General features: G+C 29.4%; 1 protein-coding gene and 2 long non-coding RNA genes across 8 annotated transcripts in view; 2 read left to right on the forward strand and 1 right to left on the reverse strand.

Annotated features, from left to right (window-relative positions):
* The window catches only part of LOC144845293 (uncharacterized), a 90,496-nt gene that overhangs the window by 18,165 nt on the left and 49,532 nt on the right, over nt 1–22,799 (forward strand). The gene's annotated exons all lie outside the window — the stretch shown is intronic.
* Nucleotides 16,196–18,249, reverse strand: LOC144844827 (uncharacterized). Of its 3 annotated transcripts, XR_013612470.1 has the most exons (4): nt 18,040–18,238; nt 17,344–17,497; nt 16,883–16,978; nt 16,196–16,325 (listed from the first exon to the last, which is right to left on the reverse strand). It is a non-coding gene; the product is annotated as an uncharacterized LOC144844827 (long non-coding RNA). The 3 variants fall into 3 exon arrangements; XR_013612469.1 differs by lacking the exon at nt 17,344–17,497 and having other exon boundaries at nt 18,040–18,249; XR_013612471.1 differs by lacking the exon at nt 16,883–16,978.
* On the forward strand, nt 18,332–20,305 carry LOC144844828 (uncharacterized). Its single transcript, XR_013612472.1, has 3 exons — nt 18,332–18,450; nt 18,960–19,455; nt 19,764–20,305. It is a non-coding gene; the product is annotated as an uncharacterized LOC144844828 (long non-coding RNA).

A 22,799-nucleotide genomic window follows, 5' to 3' on the forward strand; every position in this document is an offset into this window, starting at 1 on the left:
GGTTGAAATCGAAACATAAGAAGTTTTCACTGTTTACAGACTGAATCCACATCTAAAAGACCCCACCTGGCTTTATTTACATGCGTAATGTGATATTATTTATACAACACCTTCATTTGACCACCTGGAATAAGTCTTCCCAAATGCTTTGTAACCTTTATAAAAATGTGACAAACGTTACAATATCCAGAATTGATATAATTATACATGGCGTTTCAGAAAAGGTTAATAGAAATCTTTTTTGGCATATTCCGGTTCAACTGACCCGGGAACTGACCAATTGTGCCTGTAATTATTTATTGATAATAATATTAATTCTGACCATTTTACCAAGTCCGATAAAGGGCACGTATGTACGGGTAGACAGTTATACATTCTGGCTACAAGCAATAATTGAATTATGACCAACCAATAACAATAATAATCATAATTTATGTTGTGAAATTCATGAAATATCACTTGCTTTTTGTTCTGTATGTTATTGTTATGCATCATAGTAGACTATGAGACACGTAACACTGCTATAATTTGATTACTAGACCAACAAAATACATCAACAGTAATAATGATAATTTTCAGTTTCACATAATTGGTACACGTGTGTTAGGCTTAAATTATTGTTTGTTATTGGAAGACAGTTACGGATTTATAAATCAGAAAATTGCCCCTGGCATCTCTGGCCCTGTCTATTTCTTTACTACCCAGAGAACCTGTCCATCTAGGCCCTTGCGGTTATCATTGGAATGGTTGTTAAAGAATACAACAATGTCTTGCCAAGGAACCTTGTGGGTTAAGGAACACTCTTCCACAAAATATTTTCCCTTCATAGTATCTATTTCTAGGTTGATACCCTGGGAATATAGGGTCAAGGTAGCTAATTACTTTTTGTATGAAAGTTGTCTGTTTGGCATTGAGCCAAATAAAATAATATGTAACACATTAATATTAATAACATAATGTTAATGATATTGAAGAGTGTAATATAATAACACTTCATTAAATATCTTGAGTGAAATTGATAGAATTAAGGAAATCAAATATTGGTAATTATTAATTAAAACCAATAAGCAATTGAGGTTTGCCACAACGGAAATGATTAATATTATTACAGTTATTTTTACTGAAAGTATTGAAATTTGTGTCTCGTCTTGCAAAGTCCTGTCTGATGGTTTAGGTCACATGACCCTATTGTCAGCCCAGGTGATTATGCAAATGTACAAATAAATGTGGATTGTTTAGAGGAAAGTCTGTTATCTGTGATGTACAGGTGCAATTAATTTCCTACGTCGTTTTCTTTTTAATTGTTGTACCTACTCAGGGATTTAAGTCTTGGCTCAAAATCACAAATGAAGCTTTTTACAACTTTGTTCTATTAGAAATTTAAACATTTACATAAGATAATTATAAGGGGAAGATTTAAATAGAGGAGGTAGCTAGGAAGGGGAATATGACCATGTTTATTATGTATAATCTAATACAAGATTTCCCTATAGTTATGCTATTTTACTACTTTTATAGTAAAAATGTATTATTAAATAATGCATTTTTGAAGAAACAACTACACTGCTTAATTTATTCTTGAGCATGTTGTCATTGTCAATCATGATAATAGTTAGTCTTTACTGTTTACGCATTATTCATTTTTACTGGGCCGTTTAAAATTTCTCTCTTTCAGTTAAATTTATTTACAATACTCTACTATTCAATTTGATGCACTTCAAATTCATATATTCAATACTATGTCTACATACAATTACAAATAAAATGTTAGAAATGAGATTAAAATTCTATCAATTTTCATACCTGTATGTGTGTGTCTCTTTGCTCGCTGTAGGTTTTTATTGTATATTGGGTTCAATTTGCGTACACAGCTAATGTTATGAATGTGAATTCACTAATGCCATCGTACCAAAGCCATTAAAATCGCATTACAAATCATATTCGTATTCATCAATACTACGCAGACAATATTGTTGTGATGTGCATGTTCAGTTTATTTGTTATTGTATTTCAAGATGGAGTGTAATTTGCTTCTTATTTGCATAGTTGTTGTATTGACAAAGTTTATATTTAGAAATGACCTCGGGCTCTCTCTCTCTCTCTTATTTAGTGTGGAAATGCACACTAATAAATTACATTGCTTTTTGCCTGATTTTGTGATGTAATAACTTAATAAATAATTTCAGTTTGATTAACTGTAATAGTGATTTAAAAAATGTTAAAATCCTTGGGCTACAGATATCAATTCCTGTTTATTCCATTCTTGATCATTGTACATGATTGTACAAAATAGTTTGCAACAATACTCTAATAAATCTGAAAAATATGACTATTGCTGGCTGCTTCATCATTTATGGTATCATTTAAACTTCACAACATGTTCAAGATTGTGAAGTTTTTGGAAAATGGTGATGCAGTTTCATTTTTGGAATTATATGAAGGTGTACAGTATGGCGTGTCTATTTTATTTCCTGCCACCTGACTTGCTTTTATCATTAAAAATACATGAATATATAATTATTTAAAAATATTTATATAAACAAATGTTACAACTAAAGAGGAAATACTGTTTTTTTAATGAAAGTAATAATTAGAAAAAGGATTATGTTTGAAAGAGAGTCAAGATGTTGTCTACAGTTACACAAACCAGTTTTCAATGATCAAGTCAGCATATTAATGGCGAAATACCTATGTGTATATGGTTATCACAAGGAAGCCTGAGTTATTATTAGGAAATAGAGTGAGTAAAACAAGATAGAAAGAGAATACAACAGTAATAAATATAATAATGACAATATTTAGAAATCATAACAAATCTACAATTGCTGAAATTGCATATATTTATTAAATAAATAAATAATTTATTTTAGTTGAGTGTTGTGTACATAATAAACAATTCCACAGGTGCAAATCTATAGAATTGTTGATGTATATAAAATAAACTTTCTTTTCTCATACTGGTTAGATCACACACCTGCTGTATTGGTATGGTATATTCTTTAGGAATAAGTTACACCTTTTGTGTTGGTGGTGTACACAAGTGATACATCCCATTAGATATACCGGTAGTAAGAAACAAAACGCAAACAAAAAAAGGATATGAATTAACAGATTATTTCAACCATGAAGACATCCTAGAATATCTTTGAAATTGAATTAAATTGGATTTTAAAAAAACCCAGTCAATAGCCGATGTTCAGTAACACAATTTGCGAATAATAGAACTAATAATATATTATAAAAGAATATTTTTACTGGATTATGCACTTTTGCTACCCATTTGCAAACTGTTGATATCTTCATAGAAAGCTCAATAATAAAACATGGGGTCACCCTAGAATTGGTATAGATTGACAGTATGAAGTCAATGAGTTGCTCACACTTTTCAGAAAAATGGTTGTCGGCTAAATTGTGAAGAAATTCTGGGGATTGCTCAAGTAGGGCAGGTAAAATAAAAAGAAGGTTTGTGTCATTTTGATTGGAAGGTCGCGATTGCAAGAGTGAATGTGCATAACACAAATGTGCACACTCTTGATGTCAAATGGGTTCAATAGAGTATTTATTGAATATCAGGTGACCCACAATCCACCAATAAATTACAGGGAGATGGGTATGTTATATAAATATTGATTGACAATAAGATACTGTAGAGTAGAGTATTACTCCTGCATAGACACAGATATTTTTTATGTCCATTGAAATTGTTTGGTTTGAAATGGTTTTTGCCTTTATGTTGCTTGCAAAGGTTGCACCTTCAAACCCTTATGAATTGCTTAATATTCGAGGTATGCTAACTGGTTATTTATTAATTATCCAGTTTAGTTTATGCGTCTATTTATCTTTATTCTGTTCATGTGTCATAAACTGGGTAGTATAATAATATGCAATCTTTTATCTTTCCCTCAGGGTGTAAGCTCCTTCTTGTTAATGAGGAAAAGTTATTTATTGTGATCACAATAGTGTTAAGAATCTTTTACTACTAAATCCACTTATTTCCACGTTGGGATAAAGAAAATAAAATTCTAATAACAATAAACTTGGTTAAATTGTAACTTCCGATATAAAGGCTTAAACCGTGGCTTTACCGGTACTAATATTGTAAGGGTCACGCGATTAATATCTCCTTAGTTTGTAGTGCATTTGAATGCTTCAGATGTGGATAGTTTCCATGAAGAGAATGCTTAATGAAGCGTGTCTAAACAAACAATATGCTATTCATAAGTCTGCATGGCTTGTGTCTTCAATTAGTCGTCATTCAAATGTATACTGTGATTGACGATCCAAAAGAAAAACAAATTTGTGTAACCAGACATATACGTCAGACAAATGAAAATTTGGTTTAAAATATTTGATGAATGCAATGGTAATTTAACTGAACATGGCCTAACTGTAGTTTTGTCAATTTTGTTCTGTTTTAAATATGATTTTACTTATTTTATCAATTTAGTCCGAAATAAATATTGATTCTTTCAATATCTTTCTTTCTTCTAACCCTTGCATTTATATTAAGTGGTGGATTCAGGATTTTGAAATAGAAGAGCCTAATTGTAAAATGAAGTGCTGACATTAACCTATATTGTACCGTTTGTATTTTTTTTGTTTATGTTTTTCCATAATGTTATGTATATAGCCTTTAACAGGATAATTTTGTTCGAATTATACATAGAAACCAACTCCTGCTCCATAATGCCATTATTTATCCATTCAATGATCATGTAGCTATAGTGATGTGTTATTAGTGTAATAACATACAGCAAATAGAATACAAAAATATCAATGCAAATTCAAGATGACATTCCAAAGAGTCTAGAAATATGGAGACCTTTCATTAAATTATTAAAAGCAGTATTAAAAAGTATACTGATTCAAGGAGTGTACGTAGGGAGTGTGAAACAATTCTTTGTCTTGCTACTGTATTCTTATTAGAAAGTACATCAACTGAGAGGGTTATGCAGGGTGTGTGTAATTTGGTGCCATAGAAACATTCTTTGTCCTGCTATGTTCAAGATGCCGCCGCCGTTGTCGTTCTTGGCACCTAGAAAATGTCTCTTTATCTGCGTAGACTCTTAAATTTCTCTAGATCCAAGCATGAAACTTCACCTTTTGCACTCGTTATCAATACACTGAGAAAGCCGACATCAAGCCCTTAGAAATAAGTGTCAGCTACTCAAGAAGTTTAGGTAGGGGTCATCACTGAGATCTTAAAAATTAGGACATCCTAAATATAAGCCTAGATATAACATGCTAATGGTGTGTTATGTTGATGCCTGACTGATGAATTTCATGGTGCTCTACATTCACACTTAAGTATCCTTGCTTTAATCGGTTAAACAGATTTAAGAACATTTGGAAAGTTTAAACTTTAACTTATTGAATGTAATTGACCTTATTTTTAAAAATGATAATTATAAACTAATATATTTTATTGAAAGGTCATTAACCAACCATATTAAATTCAGTGCCTTGATACATTTGATGGTGAACATACTTTGAATCAAAAAGATTTAATTCTGAATCAAGTGAAAACAAACATTTCTTTTAATAACAAAGAAATATATATTTGCATTTTGATTAGAATTTTACAATAGTAATTATATATGTGTAAAGTCATAATTTCTTTTTCCATCTGAAAACGATGACTACACACTATGTATTAAGAAAGTTTTTGTTTTTGGAGGCCAAAATACTTTCGTTAGACAACAAAATGTTGATATGATAATCTTTTTATCATTGCATCATCTTCCAAGTTAATGTCAAATGAGCGTCTTGAATGACAAGAACACTGAATCATATTTATTCAGAAAGAAGAATGATGATTAGAGTGGAGTGGACAAACTCAACTCCTGAATTGTTGCTATCATTTAATATAGAATATAATATAGTGACTTAATTTACCTGTATTTAACCTTTAAAAAAGTTTGCCTAAAGTAAAAAAAAAATATATATATATAGTATAATAAAATAATAACTATGACAAAAAAGTGATTTTAATTTAAAATTAAGATTATGTTACATGTTATGTTATTGTTACATTATTACTAATAATAATTGTACAAATCGATAAATATTAATTTAGGGACAGGTCACTAAAACCATTTATACAGATAAATATTATTTGAATAGGTTAGGGTTCGAAATATGGGACTTTAGTAGAATATCCTAATTCATATTAGTCCATATTGCAGTATTCTGTGCAGATGCCTACTTTTACACATGACACATATTAAAGATGTATTGTCCCCCAAAATCATGAAAAATAAAGATTTTTAAAATCGGACTTTGAATAGGCCATTTTGCAGTTTTAATGAAGTTGTTCACTTCCATAAGAAAAAAAAACGGGGGAAAAAATTATTTCACCTATAAAAAGACAAAATAAACAGTTAAATTACCCAAAAACTCATTGTCTTCCAGACAATTTGACCATTTTTTGCTTTAAATTACATTTTTCTCAGGTAAATAAATTTTTTTCAGACCCAATTTTTTGTGAGAGTGAATAACTATTATGTGACATTAAAATAACATATTCAACAAAAAAATTTAAAAAAATATTTTTTAGGGGAACAATATATCTTTAACATCTACAAGATGCTTATACTGTAATATGCTAATGGGGCCTGTTAGTAGAGTACTTCTTTCTGTACTTCAATTCACATTTTTTTTACCACCTCTTTGGGCTCATCTTCGGTTTTATTGATTTCTACTGTCAACACTGACTTATTAGACAATGTTGAATGATTTTAGGATCATACTGATTTAACGAGGATGTTTTTAGTGTCCATTGGTATGTGGGCACAATCACCTGGCCAAAGGTCATGAAATGCCTGATCTTAATTTTCAATACATATTAGTATTGAACTAAATTTTTAACAAAGGTTATCCAACATCTAGTTACTGGTGGATTCTAAAGAGATAAGCTTTCTTTGCTGTCTTTCAGCAACTCTTAAGTTATAATTTTTAAGCAAGGTAACACCGAATATAGTGTCCTTGTTTACCGCTGCCGTATTCAAATTTATTTATTCATCTTTGTTTTAAAGTTACAAATTCAGGTATTGCAGACATCTCGGGAGATTTATGTAAAATTGAGCAAAGTCATGAACTTGGAAGGAAGTTGGATTTCTTGTTTTATTCCCCCGTTCGTTTGCCTGTAGGTTTCATTGTAGGTAGATTGTTCAGGTCAAAGGTTAATTATTAATATATATGTTCATTTTTAGTCTGTGTTATGACTGTTCTATAATGTGCTGGCATAGATTGCAATTTGCTGAAAATAGAACATTTTGGATTGAATACTGAATTTGCAATAGTCTGATCTGTATCAAGTCTGATGATGCAGTTTTTGGACAAAAATAATATTTTGATGATTCAATATTATATTTCCAGTTAATATCAAACACAAATTTTGAAAACACCAACAAAAAATTAAAAAATAATAACACGGAGGAATTGATTAACTAATCCTCTATGCTAATAGAAAATAATTTTAAAGTATTTGTCAATACTTCGGAGAATTGGTAGAAAACAGTCAACAACGCAATACTTGTTTGTCTTCACTTTGCTAGTTGACCACACGAGATGGTACGTAGTTCGATGTGCTGACACATATAGACACATCCAATTTCTTTGTTCTTTAGAGTCGTTAAGTACTTCAAGACCAGAATATTTCGCCCACCCAAAACTTAGTTCAGTATGTCACTTCTTGCTTCCATACCAAAATGTATCTTACATTTTGATGCATCTTGTTATTAAATGGTAAGAATTTTGACATAAATAATGTATTTTCAATTTAGGATATTATTAAGATTATACTAATGGACAATATCGAGCTCCTATTAGATAATCCTTGCTATCCTGTGTTTTTAGGCTGTAGGCTTGAGAAGTTTCCTCCATATATTTTTATTATCTTACACAATTTCATTTCCTGTTTCTGTACTTGAGTATATTCATAATAAGTTTTATGAATTGTATTGCCACCCAATTTGTGAAAATTATATTTATATACTTGAACCTAAAACTTCTTTTGTAAAAGAATTAATCATGACTGCCTTTAAATGTGTGTAATGACAATTTTCATAAAAATATGTTCACTTAAATGTTGTAAGTATAAAATTAAAGAAGACAAACAATTCTTTTCTACTCTTTGCTTGGTTTTATTTCTCATAGAGGAAATTAATTTTTTTATAAGCAATATATCATTTTAGAATCGCAAACCAGCACAAATGATGAAACCTTATCAAATTATTTGATCAATGTAAACAAAAAAATACAATAAAGGCAGTCATCCTGAATAATAAAGAAACAGTAATCACTTGTTAGATATGATATGAAAGATATAATATTTGTTATTGTATCATGATTTTGTTTCATTATTTTGATAATAATTGGCAGAAATTATGTAGCATTCACATGCTGCCCCAATGTTGTCATGGTCCAATTCTCACATTAATATTCTTTGTAATCGTGAATGAAATTTCTCTACAAAACACCCCCAGAAAGATCAAATTAATGTTGCCGTTTATTGTTTACAAACAAGAAGGTTGGATATACTGTATTAATTTTTAGGCCTATATTTCTAAGGTTAATATTGATTCACCATTATCTTGTTTATGATTGGATTATCAATTAGGTTATCAGACTTAAGATAATCAATAAAGTCACACATTAGGTCAACATGTGTAAATATATTACATTTTTCACATATAAAAACTACTGCTTCAGTTGCAAAAGTGCTGTAGACGTCTTGTCAAATTTTAAGCCTTTTTAGTTTAACTAGAAATTATTTGTTGTTGTTTAATAATTAAACAATATTGTTGTCGTATGTGGACTACTATGCTACTCTGTTACGACTGAGTTAAAAATGCTTTTCTAATTGCAATTCACATCTGGTGTGAATACAGCCTTAATCATGTTTTACTCAGGAACTACCGTTCCCACCAGATAAAACATGTTATCTGCCACACTGAATTTTCACACACAAAAAAAATTCTTACACAAACAAGTTGTGTGGTTGTGTCTGAAGCCATAGGTTCTTGATACAGGTTGTTGAAGCCAAAAAACAAGGTCAATATAACTGGTACTAATTATTACTGTCACTATACTGTAACAGTGAAAGCTTTGATACACATGTGTGGATGATGTGTGTACTGATGACCATATGTATAAATTATGCTTGCTTGCATTCAAGAAATAAAAATTCTAAAGTGTTTGATCCCAGCATTTGGACATGAAATGAAAGGATGATAAAATGTTTCTTTCTGTTGCTATAAACAGCATGCACTAATATAGTAGAACCCCTCCTTTGGAACACCTATTAAGGGGACACTTTCCTGTGAAATGAACAAGGGGAAATGTTTTAATAAGTAATACTATGGCCAACCCTTATTCAGAGGGTGTTCCTTAATTAATATGAGTTTTACTGTATATTAATTTACAATCAAGACTGTAGTAGGTATTTCATAGTGTTGTGAGAAGTGTATTCTCTTGAAACAATTAATGTGTACTAGATATGAAACTATTGTACAATAACCAGAGTTCAAATGAAGGTTTCAAACTGCTTGAGAGTTTCTATGCATTAATGTCAGGAGTGTATCTTCCTATTCTGCTGTTTCCAATAACTGATAATTATGTAGTGTATTTATCAGTTGAACGACCGACAATCTTGTAAATCCACTGACTGAAACCTTCCAATGATGCATTGTTTATTTACAATTTTTAAACCAAAAATATTATAGTAAAAAAAAACCATATTAATGTTCACGAATACAGGGCACTTTGAATACTCATGCTGAAAATAGTGGCTGGAATTTTAATATTTTAAAAAAGAGATGTTGAAACAAAAATAAACACTGAAACTCAACTTCTTGGAACAAACATTTAAAAAAAATCACAGAATTCCTTTCAGGGTTCCAAATATCCCAAATTCATTCATTCAATTAGTTATAGCTTTATTTGGGTGTCGATATAGTTCAATAACATGTTATTAACAGTTTTTTGTTGGTTTTGAAAATGAGAAAGGTAAAAATACTATACGTTACATCATAAATTAGGTCATAGATGGACTGTTAAATTTGCTATATGATTATTTAATTTCCTGACTGTGATTGAAATAAATGATAAATAGACCAAAGTCATCCATATCTATAAAAACAATTGTAAAAAAGATTTAGTAAATCATGAAATTTTGATGATGATTTACTGCACCTTTTCTTTAAAATTATTAATGCAATTATGAAATAGTAGAAACAACATATGGCAGATTCTCTTTAGTGAAAATAATATTTTTTTATTTTTTACTTTTTCAATTTTCTAGGCCAACTCTTCTTTTAAAAGAGTGAGCCTTGAAATAATAATTTTAATGTCTAACTAGATTTTTTCAAGTGACAGTTATGGCGCGCCAAATCTGTATTTAGTTACGTGTCCTTCACGGACTGCAAATCACAATAATTTGCATGCTCAAAAACGATATTTACAAATGTCTGAGCATAATAATGTATATTGAGCATATTGTCTTGGCTTATTGAGAAATCAGATTGGCCATATAAAATGCGGTTTCATTATAATTTTGGGTTTGCTAGGTCAGCATAACTTGGATTGCTACTATTTTGTTCAATGAATCCAAAGATTTTATAGATTATTAAACTATTTACTTTAATTTTATTCCTAACTGTCAATATGTCTTACTTATGGAACACAATCTGTGCATAGCATGTTTTTCGAAAAACCAGATCCGGAATTTAACTTTTTAAAATATAGAAATAATATTTGCTTGAATCAATCAATGAAGTGATAATGTGTTTCCTTCATAGATGCATACTAAAGTATATATTTCAAAGAAATTATGCATAAGGATGTTGCTTTATAAATGTATGTATGGTTTATTTACATTCATTAATTCATAATGTTGATTAAATCCATGCCTTTGCACTTTTGCTGCTGCAGTGGCGACTATCAAGTTGTCCAAACTGTTTATAACATGGTTCCGCTGCAGGCTAGTATATTCTGTCAGCAAATCCCATCCACCCATCACTTGCTATAGATCATAGGAAACGATACCATGTGTCATTGATTTTGGTACATAATCAAACTCTATCTTCCTCTAGGGATTTTTGTATAAACTCATCCACACTTATGTCAGCGTACTGTCCTTCATTTATGAACAAAATATTAATCATGGACATCCAACGAGTAGTTATGAAATCCTTATATGATATGTTAGTAGATTCTGTTTACAGATTTGTCTTTCAATTATATTATTTTAAAGTTTCTAATAAAGTAAAAGAACTTACCATACTTTATGACGCATCATAGAATTTGGCAGGCATGCTCACACAGTGTGCAGCCGACCATTCACAGATGGGAAAGTTTTAAAGTTAGTTAAAATATGCATACATTTACATAATTTGTTATTTGGGATGCCAATAATAAACATGTATATGTAAACAACAAAGGATTTGAACCAGAACCTTGGGATCAACTCCATTCATTCTGTCACTCCACTGCTGGTCATTTCCAACCTTTGAATGTCATCATGTAAGAAGTTTACCTTCACTATGACAATTCTAGTCTTGTTGCACTGTCATTCTTTTCTGTACCTGTACATACATTAACCAGATGCTTGAAAAATAGGGTAATCATAATTAAATGGGAACATAATGTCAATGTATTGTTAGTGTATAGCATATAGTACGCAAATGTATGGTTAAAATCTATTTGTGAACATAAACAGATACCCAGAGTTAGCTTCTTATTACAATAGACACGTGTTTAAAAAACGCATTTAATTAGAATTTTATGCATGTTGGTTGTCAACTATAATATTTAGTAATTATTATTGAGAATATTCATTTGGTATTAATTATTTTTTGGTTGGGTGATAATGTTTTTTTTGTGAATTACTTTTAGTTCTTTTTTTTATTTTATCCTTAATATGTTTTGTTGTCCATTAATGTGTACACACTGAAGCTTACGAATATCAATTTGATATGTCTATAATGTTAATAGAGTCATAAATTATTATTTTATTCACAAATTCTATCTACAGCAAGCGGAGAGATAACTAGAGCAGAGGCTATGTTTAATCGGTTGCTATGGTAATCTTTACTGTTAAATTGGATGACTGCATTAATGGCCATGTTGTATCAATTCTGACCCATAATTTCTAAATGACATTGTGTTGTTTGTAAAATATTTCTAATGAAAAATTTGCATCTTAAAATGATAAATTGACCTTTCAAAATTGGATATAATTTTCTCATCAAACATAGGCCTTTTATGATGGTTTTATACCTTAATGCAAATAAAAAAAACAAATTCTATATTAGATATTTTATCATAATCCAACATATTTCTGAAAGATATTATCCCATTAATGTCTAATTTAAGTTTTCTCTTTCACTTTGTCCATATCCCACCCTTTTCCCAATTCAATACATTCCTTGCAAGTGTGTAACCTCTTAATTTGTTTTCATTTGGGTTACAATATGCATTATTATTTAAAAATTGTTGATTTCATAAGTCTGGCGGCTTTGATCGACTTCCTAAAGGTATAAAACAAACATATGTACAATTTGCAACCATTTCCTTTTCTTTAATATTGTTTCATTTTATACAAGAAAATTAATTATGTTTTCACCAAGTTTCAATTAGATTAGTCCAAAGAGTTCTATAACTAAAACTAAAAAGAAAACTTTTGATGCAAAAACAAAAAAAAATCATCAAATTCAAGACTCTATGAATATTGTTTTCCTTTGGTTTTATTCAATGATGGGAAAACATTTATTTTAAAAAGAAAATCTATGAAAACATGAATTTAGTTTTTTAAGTACAGTAGAACCTTTCCCTCCCTTTGTTACTAAACGAGAGGCAACATATGTCTTAACATGGCATTCATAGGAATTAAAGAGTTACTTTAATAGGGGTTCAACTGTATGTGGTTTGTGCCACGCTTTCAAGATGGTATTTAACCAAAATTCATCATAATAATATTTCTGTTCTCGATGGAAATAACTTAATTTTTTTAAATAATACTTCAATCTATAAAGACTACAATGCCAATTTACTAATTTGTCAGAAACTAGAAATTGCAACAAGTTACCAAATTTAAAAGGTGACCATCATAGTGGAGAACCTAACCTAGTTCTTCCATCATGTCCTTTATAGCTCCAGAGCTTCTACCATGGTTTGAAATATCGATTAATATACCAGACTATTTGTTTGCAAACTGTCACTTTCAAAAGGATCTTCATAATCGATGTTTGTTGAAGATTTCTGCAGAAAAAAAATTAAAATTCTTTGTATCTGTTTGTGTAAAGCATCAGCAATATTGACTTCAAAGGAAAATTTTAAGTAAATCTGGAAATACTATACAATATGTTGATAAATATAAACATTGTACATGCTTCATTTTGGCTATTTGAATTCTAGGCGAGGGCATACTACAATGTCAACATTACTCTTTCAGTTTGGTTATTTTTGTAAATCCCAATTGACTTTGAATGAATAATGTCAATAAAAATATAGATAATTTTGGCTATGTTTGTATAGCACTTGAACCTACATTGTGGGATGATAGCAAATATTAAATTGTCATCATGAATTCATTTGTACTAGATTCCTTACATATTTCTACCTTGATGTAAACATTTTCCTTTCAGTTATCTCTTTATTATTAATAAATTTCAAACCTGTATCCATGGATACAATATTTTTTTATTAATCTTACATCATTGGCTCATTTTTGTTTATGATTCATGTAAACATTCAATGTGAAAATTCAGGTTTAAATGCGTGTTAAATTTTGTATCCGCCAATGTGTTCCTATTTTCCACTGTGTAACACTTTCTTTATTTAGGCCCTACCACCCAAAATGTATTACATTAAAATATTCCTTCACAGTATTCTTAATCAACTTGATACTTTAATTTATCATTTTAAATTGAGTAACTAAATATAATTGAAAATAGATAAGATATCAAGGATTTCCTTGGGGGATTAATGCACTCTTTTTAGAAAGTTAATTTTAACAAAACTGTTAACAATTAAAATTAAATTGATACTTTCTGTCATTGAATGAAGGAAGTAACCAAACACTTCAGATTGCTGACATTCACAACAAATTAACTTGACATGCTAATGAGGCCGCAGCATTAATAGCTAAGTGTAGGCCTACTTTGCGAGTCTTTATAATTCTGCCTAGGTTAAGTTATAGTTTACGGGAAAGCCTTGGGCCTAGAGGTTTTCACACAGCAAAATTCTGATTCTTGTTTTAAGAAAAAAAAAACTTGTTTCAAGCAAAATATTTCTTGAAACAAGTAAATTTTGACTTGTCCGTATTTCAATACTTTTTTGCTTACCAAGAATCGTAAAATTCTTAACAAGAATCACACAAATTCTTATCAAGAAAATTATTCTTACCAAGAAATAATACTTAAGATCAATATTCTTACCAAGAATTTAATTGTTTTTTCATTCTTGTTTTAAGCAGTATCTGTCTTAAAATAAGTAACAATTTACCGATTTTTTAAAATAGAATTCTTGTTTCAAGCAATATTTTTCTCAATTTATTTGATAGAATTCTTGATTCAAGCAATATTTTTCTTAAAGTAGGTAAGAATATTCCGATTTTTTTTTTACAGAATTCTTGTTTCCAGTAATATTTTTCTTGAAATAAGTAAGAATTTACCGAATTTCATTTTATAGAGTTCTTGTTTCAAGCAATATTTGTCTTAAAATAAGTAAGAATATTCCGATTTGTATTTTATAGAATTCTTGTTTCAAGCAATATATTTCTTAAAATAAGTAAGAATATTCCCATTTGTATTTATTTAATTCTTATTTCAAGCAATATTTTTCTTAAAATAAGTAAGAATATTCCGATTTGTATTTTTTGAATTCTTGTTTCAAGCAATATTATTCTTAAAATAAGTAAGAATATTCCGATTTGTATTTTTTGAATTCTTGTTTCAAGCAGTATATTTCTTAAAATAAGCAAGAATATTCCGATTTGTATTTTCTAGAATTCTTGTTTTAAGCAAAATTTTCCTTAAAATAAGTAAGAATATTCCGATTTTTATTTTTAGTATTCTTGTTTCAAGCAATATATTTCTTAAAATAAGTAAGAATATTCCGATTTTTATTTGTAGAATTCTTGTTTCAAGCAATATTTTTCTTAAAATAAGTAAGAATATTCCGATTTGTATTTTTAGTATTCTTGTTTCAAGCAATATATTTCTTAAAATAAGTAAGAATGTTCCGATTTTTATTTGTAGAATTCTTGTTTCAAGCAATATATTTCTTAAAATAAGTAAGAATATTCCGATTTGTATTTTTTAGAATTCTTGTTTTAAGCAAGATATTTCTTAAAATAAGTAATAATATTCCGATTTGTATTTTTTAGAATTCTTGTTTTAAGCAAGATATTTCTTAAAATAAGTAAGAATATTCCGATTTTTATTTGTTGAATTCTTGTTTCAAGCAAGATATTTCTTAAAATAAGTAAGAATATTCCGATTTTTATTTGTAGAATTCTTGTTTCAAGCAAGATATTTCTTAAAATAAGTAAGAATATTCCGATTTTTATTTGTTGAATTCTTGTTTTAAGCAAGATATTTCTTAAAATAAGTAAGAATATTCCGATTTTTATTTGTAGAATTCTTAAATAATAATAAATTCTTACTTATATTGGGAAAAAAATTGCCTGAAACAAGAATTCTATAAAATATAAATCATTAAAAATTAATTTTAAGAACGATAAATGAATACTCATTTTAAGTAATATTTTACTTAAACAAATAAATTCAAGAATGTTATAAAACATAATATTAACAATACTGTTATTTTCATTAAGAACTACAATTTACGTACAAATATGACATTAGGTACAATAATATATACAACTTCTTTAAAAAAAACTTGTTTTTATTAATAATTAAATGCCATCAAAAGAAAACTTAAAAACATTAAAATGGTCAAATACAAATTTCGTAAAATTCTTCTCCCGCACCTGGGCTTTAAACTATTAGGTGTCTTTAAATTTACTAATGTCTATTAATGATGCTTCAACAGCCTTTGCCAAGTGTACAGGTGTCTCTTCATCACCAATCACTAACTGTTGAAGGATAGTGAGGCCTACTTCTTGTCATTTTGGATAATCGAAATTCAGAAGGTAAAAAGTGGAGAGGAGAGTAACTAGAGCCTCATCTAATTTTGCTTTCTCCATTGTAGTTAGAATTGTTTGCTCAACTTTAATGTAGGCCATTTCTGTGTCCAAAAGCAATACCGGCATATTGCCTGATCGGCGTGAAGACCAGGTTTCTGGATCTTCATTCATGTTCCTAAACATGAAAAGAGATTAATAATAGTTTTAGTATTTATAAAACTATTACTGTAATTGGGTACGGTATGGTTTTTAGAGTCCTATATCTGGGGCGGTAAACACAAAAACATGACGCAATATTAGAACAGTGGTAAGAAGAATTTTACATTATAAGACATAAGGGTGGGTGGAATATGCATTTGAATTTTTTAATTACAAACGTTGCCTGTTTATACCGATCCCAAAGAAAGGCCTGGCTGTATATCTATTATTCTTATTTTTAGTTAAATTATTAAGATCTAAATTTATTTTTAATATTACTATTTAGGAAGACAATATGCAAAACGGTGCTCAATCCTGATTGATGCTTTTATTCCGTATCAATATGTTTATAATAACAATCATACAATTAAATGTAAATTTTGTTTAATTGTTTGATTTTAATAAATTATTGTAAACATATACCTCAAATTTTAAGCTACGATAAATTTGATTTTTAAAAAACACTTTTCAACTAAAGACAACTTTTTTTTTAATGTACATAATATTATTTTAAATTTTAAAAACACTAAATACCTTCAGGTTGTCTACAAGGTCGGCAGACTTTTTTTGACGATTTTTTCCCAACAAATATGTTTGACAGATTTGACAATATATGGGTTATCTTTGAACCTAAACAAAAATAACAAATTGAAAACATTATATAAATTTATTTAAATTAATAAATGAGTGGAATAATGTACGGACATAAACTTGATATAGCTCAAATTGTTAATGTAGCCTACAGTTTTGTAGGTAGTCAAGGTAAAAGGAAGGGGAAAGGGTGGGCTGGCCAGGAGAGCATTAATCTGTCAAAAATTATTATTCATAAGTCATTTATTTAATTTTAGTTGTTAAAGGGAGGAGTGCATGACACTAGCTTGAACGGTGAAACCAAGCTGTTAAATACGTACACAATATGTACACGTATTTTCCTCATTACCATTATAAAACTATTTATGAATAGATAAAGGCATAACAACATACACTGTACTTACCAGATGGAGGACTGGTGTTTCTTTTTGAAATACCAAAATAAACTATATTATTCACTTCTTCGGACAAATTTGCTAAGCACTTTTTTAAAAAGCTTTCTTTTGTTTTTGATTCCTCTGCCTATCCTAGTAGTATCCTTCGAACTTCTTCAATTATCTAAAAAATAATTTAAATAACGTTTTTTTTAAAAAGAAATTTGATATAACAATTTTAGTTATGCAGTACAATGGTTTTTTTAAATGTCATTATATTTCTCATTGGAATATGTGTATATAAACATGAGGGCATTAATTGAAATAATGGCAAAACAAATACAATATAATTAAACACTTAGTTATTCATATACATCTACCTTAAAACAAATCCTTCGTAGATATTTCATGGCTACATTACAAAATAACTGTTACATTATAGTCTATTATTTATTATTAATATTAGGCCATATACCTAGCTGAAATAGCCTAGGTCCGACAATATTTGTCCTCTCTGTCAAAGTCTGAACTAAAATGCTAAGCTATACCTATACACCTCCTGTCAGTACAGGCATAGTAGGCTAGACCAACTAACTAGGAAGGGAGCCTAGCCGCCTAGAGGCCTAGGTTAGGCCTAGACTGCTGGCAGTGGTAGATTAAAAAAAAATATTATTAAAATATAGGCCTAGCCTAGGCCTAGGCCTAGCCTAATTATTATTGACGAACCTGTTAAAATGTTGGCCACTTCATCATCTATTTCTCGGATCTTCGACAAAACGTCTTCCTTCGACATTATATTAGACTAATCTTACTATTGAAGCATTGAATATATAAATTGCGATGAAAGGTGTCTTTTACTTATAAACTCTAGATTTTGAATGATTACTTTAAAAAAACCGTTGGCCATGATCCGGGAGCTAGCTGGGTCATCGACCCCACACAGTGTTGTTTCAACTATCCAAAAAGTTATCGCTGGCCTTTACCCCAGAATGTATAAGGTCATTATACTGCTCAACGTTAAAGCAAATCTATAAAACGTCTGGACCAACAGTAATACGACATACATAAATAATGACACATGTTTGTGGCAGTCCGAAAAATGCGACAAGTTGGTGCCAGTAAACCGAAGTAGGTACAGTATTGTGATTGTTGATTTATGAATAATGGAGGAATTTTCCCCATCCATCATGATGACACATTTCCCAATCTGTATATACAATCACAACAGGTCTAGGCTAGGCTAGGCCTAAGCCTGGTTGCTTAGCCTTCATTGAGGGCGTGTGGCGCTGTGTGTTGGACGTTCGACTACTGATCGTTAGACCGAGGTTCGAATCCAACTCTCGCCGCATTGCTTGTATCCTTAGGCAAGATACTTTACTTACGTTTGCCTCTCTCCACCCAGGTGTATAAATGGGTACCCGGTTAGATCAAGACACAACTTTGCGCTGATTACTAGCTGCATATATGGGAGTATGTTTCCATAGGTGTTTGATCAGGAAATGACTGGGGTAATAATGTTCAGCGCATTGAGAGCTTGCTTATATGCGCTATATAAGAATGAACTATTATTATTATTATTATTGAAGAAAATGTGGTCTTATTCAACTTGTTGTACGCTGAATTGTACGTTTAACGCGCCTATCTAGGCCTACTCTATATTTATTGCTAAGGCATTATAATTCAATTCATGGAAATATTCCGAATTTTCCAATAACATATGGAATTGGTGGTTGCCCGGCAAGCTTTGGAATTTACAATTCGTTTTACAAGCATGTCATAAGACGCCATTTTAAAGACGAGTATAACAATCGGCAACCTCCTGCAGTTGACGATGGTAACATCAGTATGCCTGGAGAAAACGAGGATGCCAATTGAGGATGAAGTAGAACTAGGCCTAGCTAGACCCGGAGACTGACGAAGTTAATGAAGAAAACAACAATTAAAAAAGGGATGATTTATCAACTGACGATAGTACCGATAATTCTAGTATTGTTACTCACTGTTAATGATTATTTAATATAATGATCTTGTTGATGTTCAGCAAGAAGGCCTACTAACTAGAGGATGAACAAGCAGATAATAGTATAAAAAAATGCTGCTTTCTTTCTACTAAAATTAAAGGAAAGAAACAAGATTCCACAGGTAAGCTATTTTACTTCAAAATTACAACAATTATGCATTTTAAACTATTTTTTATTAGAGAAATACGTACGTCTATTTCCTAGGCCTAGCTGGTACTGTTATACAAGACTATTACCTATAGTAACTATAGGACTTTGGGTACTATTCTAGGCCCCCGGCATTATACACTCTAAAAGTTTATGTTGCATTTTTTTTGACCAATTTCATTGTTACATTGCATAGCTCCCCAACTAAAGCACAACTTAGTTTTTAAGCATATTAACTTGAATATTTATAAAAAAATATTAAATCAATATTATTTTCTTTAGGTTGCAGTGCAATCATTATTCAAAGCGCAGCTTGATTACCCAGATTCTTTCATCAGTTGAAACTGAAGTGCTAACTGCTCTGACAGTTGTGTGTATATAAGGATATTGACAATCTATTTTAAGTAAAACATTCTCAAAATAAGTATTTTTAAGAATATTGCGAATCTTGATTCAAGCAAAAATAGTCTTGATAGGATAGTATTATTATGACTTCTTATGTTGAGTAAAACATTTCTCAAAATAAGTATTTTTTAAAATATTGCGAATCTCAATTTAAGCAAAAACAGTCTTGATAAGATAGTATGATATTGACAATCTATTTTAAGTAAAACATTTCTCAAAATAAGTATTTTTTAAAATATTGCGAATCTCAATTCAAGCAAAAATAGTCTTGATAGGATAGTATGATATTGACTTCTTATGTTGAGTAAAACATTTCTCAAAATAAGTTTTTTTTAAAATATTGCGAATCTCAATTTAAGCAAAAATAGTCTTGATAAGATAGTATGATATTGACAATCTATTTTAAGTAAAACATTTCTCAAAATAAGTATTTTAAAATTATTGCGAATCTGAATTCAAGCAAAAATAGTCTTGATAAGATAGTATGATATTGACAATCTATTTTAAGTAAAGCATTTCTCAAAATAAGTATTTTAAAAATTATTGCGAATCTGAATTCAAGCAAAAATAGTCTTGATAAGATAGTATGATATTGACTTCTTATTTTAAGTGAAACATTTCTCAAAATAAGTATTTTGGAGAATATTGCGAATCTCAATTCAAGCAAAAATAGTCTTGATAGGATAGTATGATATTGACTTCTTATTTTAAGTGAAACATTTCTCAAAATAAGTATTTTTAAGAATATTGCGAATCTTGATTCAAGTAAAAATAGTCTTGATAAGATAGTATGATATTGACTTCTTATTTTAAGTGAAACATTTCTCAAAATAAGTATTTTAAAGAATATTGCGAATCTTGATTCAAGTAAAAATTATCTTGATAAGGGTAGTGTGAAATTGACTTCTTATTTTAAGTAAAATATTTCTCAAAACAAGTATTTTCAAGAATATTGCGATTCTTGATTTAAGAAAAATATTCTTGATAAGGATAGTATAATATTAACATCTTATTTTAAGAAAAATATTTCTCAAAATAAGTATTTACAAGAATATTGCGATTCTTGATTTAAGAAAAATAGTCTTGATAAGGATATTATGATATTAACATCTTATTTTAAGTAAAATATTTCTCAAAATAAGTATTACAAGAATATCGCTATTCTTGATTCAAGCAAATCTATTCTTGATAAGGATAGTATGATATTGACCTCTTATTTTAAGTAAAATATTTCTCAAAATAAGTATTACAAGAATATCGCGATTCTTGATTCAAGCAAAAATATTCTTGATTCAAGCAAAAATATTCTTGATAAGGATAGTATACGATATTGACATCTTATTTTAAGTAAATTATTTCTCAAAATTAGCATTTATAAGAATATCGCGATTCTTGATTCAAGCAAAAATATTTTTGATAGAAATAGTACAATATTTTTTCTTATTTTAAGTAAAATATTTCTGAAAATAAGTATTTTCAAGAATTTGCACAACTTGTTTTAAGCAAAAACAATCTTAATAAGGATAGTTTTATAATGACTTCTTAATTTAAGTAAAATATTTCTTAAAATAAGTAAAATTGCAAGACTTAATTCGAGAAACTTTTTCTGTCTTAGTAAAATTTTTCTTGTTTTAAGTAATTTTAAATCTTGACAAGAAGAAAATTACTTATTTCAAGAAATAAATCTTAAAACAAGATTTTTTTTTCTTGCTAAGAATTTGAAATTTTGCTGTGCACATTTGTTGTATAGGCCTACTCAATTTGTACTTGAGGCTAGTCACAGCTGCATTTGCTTGTCCGTGTTCAGTTCGGTACTTGATGATTCCTTCCTGCAGCTGGGTAGGGTTTATGCCACGTCCATGACATATTTTACATAAGAGATCAGTTGCCAGGAACAGGAACTGAGAGCTATGATACCATGTCCCTAGGGTTTGCTGATGCACCGGCATTTATGTTTTACAACGAACATTCAACTATTTTAAGGTGTTGGAATGTTCAGTTAACGTACAGTAACAGTCATTTTTGCGGAAATGTTTGATCATTTTGTCATACTAGTTTTGTAGTGAATTAGCATCAAGCATTCGGGCACATTTCCTATTTGTATCACTTTATTTGTTTCTTATCAACATATTTCTTAATATTTTATGTTGTTTAAATACATTTTTTACAAGTATACAAAATGTTGGTTGATGTGAAATCAGATTTTTTTTCTTCTAAAAACTGCAAAATGAATGTGATTGTAGCATGTTAGGTAGAGTAATTGGTTTTGTTTTGATTTCCATTTTGTATTCTCAACTCAATATAATATTTGATCAGCTTCTTACGTGGTATGTATGTTAATAAGTTTTCAGGTTCCTGCATTGTTTATCAATTCTGACAAAGTTAATATACACTGTATTAACATTACTTGAATGTGAATTAAAATGTATTTGAAATACATTAAGCATATTTAAGTGGTGGCTACCATCACGTAAGTAATCAAATGTGTCGGCCTGATTTTCCCAGCATCCACTCTTCAACCCCTAAAGTCAAAATGTATTGTATTATTTTCACTGTGACAATGTTACCAATAGAATGCTTTATATCCCATTCAAGATAAAGATATGACTCAACTAAAATATGTATGATGTTCAGAAAACTTTTATTTTATTTTAACCCAGACAACCTGTTGATTAGCAACAAGATACATGCATTGTTTTCAGTAAAATTGAAATACATATCTTAACAATGAAATTGCTAAAAACATTGTTAAAAATACATTCACACAACATTTAAAATATCTAATATAATAATATCCATTTATTTCTAGTAATTTGTACAAAATACACATCGAGAATGCAGAAAAACAAAGCAATAAATAACAATTTTTTTGTTACCATCCCATTTTAATTCTGACGTTTCCACTTTCACTGT

This window comes from Antedon bifida, chromosome 6, assembly GCF_963402885.1.
Source record: "Antedon bifida chromosome 6, ecAntBifi1.1, whole genome shotgun sequence".
Taxonomy (NCBI): Eukaryota; Metazoa; Echinodermata; class Crinoidea; order Comatulida; family Antedonidae; genus Antedon; species Antedon bifida.